Raw genomic sequence first — 3,791 nt, 5'->3', positions numbered from 1 at the left:
CCGAACGATGTTCATTTTAGGACAAATTTATCTATAATATAACTAAAACTATATGTCGTTTATAAGATATTACAATCCTTTTGCTTTACGAAATACGAAACACCCTTGGTCTGTAGCCCTTGGCTGAAAAGTGGTTTTGCGCAACTTATCAGATTGTGCGCTTTGAGTGGCGCCACCGTCGTTGTAATCAAACTGTAGTCGTTAGTTTTAAAACATTTTTTAATAATATTTCTAATGGTGATTGAACCATGAAACTTTTTATGTAGTGTAATTTTAACCTAAATTAACTGAAAATACCCCTAGAACCTAGAGTAAATGATCCCTTTAAACACAAATTGTAGTAGTACCAAATTATGTATTGTCTATTGATTAATAATTCCAGGTAAATGCTATTCAAATGATCCCAAATGCTCCCAGTTTCACTGCACGCACGCCACTGTGCACAAACTCTCAGTGGCTTACGTGCGGCGAGATTTCATGTTGCAGGGGAGCACTTGAATACTATTTAAACGGAATTATTACTAGTGATAACAGGCAATATAGAGTAGATAAACAATAAAAATTTGGTTGTAAATACAACTGGTGTTTATTTACTATGATTTTACTATTGAAATGGCCCAAGTCAAGTGCCTGCGCTTCAACCCTTGCAATGTCAATGATGTAAAGAGACTACTTGACCGAACACGTTATTCAAATACGATGTGACGAACGGTTTATGCCCAGGCATGTTGGCCTACTCCCATTTCGCCTACTGCGAAATTTCCATTTCGTCTATATAGCAAACCCCCAGTTGGCCTACTCCCAATTCATCTACACTAAAAATCTACCCCATTCCCATTTTGTCTACCATCAGTTTATCCACTAAATGCCGATCAAATGCTCATCTGCAACACACAAGTACACCGCACGCACGCCCTGTGCACAAACAACATGAATAATAGAGTTCTGTTTAATAGCTGTGTTATGCCTCTCTTATTCATAATCTCATAATATCTAAGAGTAAGAGTAGACGAAATGGGAGTAGGCAAAATGGTAGATACAATAATGTTAGTCCGCAAATGCAGACGTTATAACTCCGCTTTGCTAATCTGAGGGTGCAGGTTTATCATCTGCAGTCACCCTTGTAAAAATTGTTGCAATTTTTGTTGTGGGCATTGGATAGGTGAAACGAGTAGCACTGAGGGCGTGAAAAGGGTATATCCGACCCAAAATATCAAGTACAGACCTTCTGTTTGTCAATATCGCTTTCCGAAAACTTTATCTCCGTTTCAGAACTTTGTTTTCATGCAATAATTCATCCTAGTAAGAGTAACTTCTATATTTTTGGCCATATTCATTTCGATCGGCCAATGAAATTCACTTCCGGTAGTTTCGGGTTCACTCGGAAATAATTAAGATTAACCGGACCATAGATGGCGCGGACTACATAATATTTGAACATCGGGAATAGCCGAAGTAACCGGAAGTGATTTTCATTGGTTGACAAATGTGAATGAAGACAGACCATTTTGGTATTATGTTTGTATTTACCATTAGGTTAACAACTTGATATATTCTTATGTTGTGGCCGCTACTAGGACATCATAGCGTGCATGCACGTAGATGAATGATTCAAGTTCAGATTAAAGTAAGTTCCATGCAATAGGATTGTATATATATCGGGCGCATATATTACTTATAAGTGCCACCTCCAAACTGGAGGTGGCTTTCCGTGATTGAGATAGACACGGCCGCAGACCCCATTACTGGGGTCTGCGTCGGCTCGGACTACAATAATGTAACCCAAACACAGAATAGGGTTACAACGCGAGCCTATGGTTTTCTGTGGAGGAACCCCTCAGTGAATCACTCAGGGCAGTTTGCTGGTGCGTTTTCAGAGACTAGAACTTCCAAACTGGGTTTATTCTAAACACGAACCTTTCTCCGCTATCCTGGAACTTACTATGTATCACAATACTCTGTATTAAACTAATACAACCTGTTACAAAAATTCGAAGTGACGAGCAAGGGATGTATTGAGCGCCATTTCTGTTGACCTGTGACGTACGCATTCCCAATGCGCATAACCAGGCCTCGAATTAAGCGACAAGAAAAAATTGCCTTGCCCCGCCCCCCAATTTCTCACATCCTTGAATTTTCTCTAAAATGGATGGGCACCGAGGCAATTCGAAATTCACGTCGGCCGGTCGGCCCGCCGCCGACAGTTTCGATGCCAGGCCTACAGCTTCTTGATAAAACAGGCCCGCTGATCCTACAGCTATTTGATCACTGAAAATTCAAAACACTGAGAAACTGTTACCTGTAGAAATCTGTTCATGCATATTAACTTCCAGGGGTATTTATTTGAAAACTAATCCGTGAGGCCAAACAAAAAAATACCTTTGGTTCGGGTCACATGGATTGTGAAAATTAGGGTAGGTAGGTAGGCATAACATTTTTTTTTTACTTTTGTTCTCTCTCTTAATGTTACCTTTGTTTGTGTATTGCGTAACCTACACTGGAAGGATTACGTCGATGGGTAGGCCAAAGATTGTACAGTGGTATTTTTTTTTCCCAATTAAATATTATACAGCTTGAAATGCAGTGATGATGGCTTATCTATCAGCGATGGCTTATAGTTGATTAAGGTAATACGGATAAGTCTACCTTGCCTGCCTTCCTGCTGATCATCTACCTGCGTTTCTGCTTGCTTCCTGCTGCTGGACGTGACCTGCTTCTCCTTCCTGCTGACCACCTGTCGTTCTGCATGCCTGCCTATTGCATGGCTTGCTTAGCCTCATGCTTGATGCTGCATGCTGCCTGCACTGCCTACTGCCTTGAACGTGTCTGCTGTGCCTTCCTTGCCTGACCTGGTGTCTGCCTGCCTGCCTTACATGCCTGCCTTGCCTGGCCGCTGCATGCCTGCCTGCGTGTCTGCCTGCCTGCCTGTTGCTACCGTTGCCTGCGTGCTGCCTTGCCTGCCTGACCTGGTGTCTGCCTGCCTGCCTGCTGCTGCCTGTCTTCCTGCCTGCCACCTGCGTGTCTGCTGCTGGGCTGCCTTCTGCCTGCCTGCTGCTGCATGCGTGTCTGCCTGCTGCCTGCCTTCTGCTGCTGCCTGCGTGTCGCCTTGCCTGCCTGCCTGCCGCATCCTGCCTGCCTGCTTGGCATGCCTGCTTCCTGCCTGCCCACAGCGTGCGATGCTGTCTGATCTGTTGTTCGAAGTGATATCTCGAGCTAGAAAATTTGGCCGCCATGTCCTGGCTTGTACTGATCCTGCACGGCCGTTACTCGTTAGATAACTGTAGGTCGCCGTAACTATATCACGTACGATATACGGCCAGATGACGTCACGATGACCTCTGACCTCTCCTCCTCTTGCTCTCTTGCAGACGTCGACGAGTGCTTGACGGGAGCGGGATAAACTAGCACAAGGACGCATCTGTACGAACACTCTCGGCTCGTTCGAGTGCGCATGCTCCGCCGGCTTCGACGGGACCGGGCACCCACGTGCCAGAGGTCCGTGTGAGCCACGTCAGATGCAAATGACTTGCAGTTGCATGTGACATGCTGCAAGTCATGACATTTTTTCCAAAATGTGAACACACGTTGTGTACTTGTGTCGTGTATCTGGTATTTCATGGGTGCTCGTGCTACTAGATAGTCTAGTGTCGCTGATGAGTGGCGTGATCGCCTCCCAATGATGTAGTAGCGGATGTTTCTCGCGATACTATCGGTCGCTTTGAACGCAAGCGAGTAACGAATGTGGTGTAAACGGGCCTTCTGCGGCCGCGTCATAGCCACGGTTGCATGCA

General features: G+C 45.0%; 1 protein-coding gene across 1 annotated transcript in view; it reads right to left on the bottom strand.

Annotated features, from left to right (window-relative positions):
• Positions 1-3,791, bottom strand: part of LOC106813640 (Golgi apparatus protein 1-like) — a gene marked incomplete in the record, with an annotated part of 36,383 nt that overhangs the window by 32,038 nt on the left and 554 nt on the right.

The sequence above is a fragment of the Priapulus caudatus genome, unplaced genomic scaffold (assembly GCF_000485595.1).
Source record: "Priapulus caudatus unplaced genomic scaffold, Priapulus_caudatus-5.0.1 Scaffold803, whole genome shotgun sequence".
Lineage (NCBI taxonomy): Eukaryota > Metazoa > Priapulida > Priapulimorpha > Priapulimorphida > Priapulidae > Priapulus > Priapulus caudatus.
Note: the sequence above shows the minus strand (reverse complement) of the source record. Positions and strands in the feature narration are given on the sequence as shown.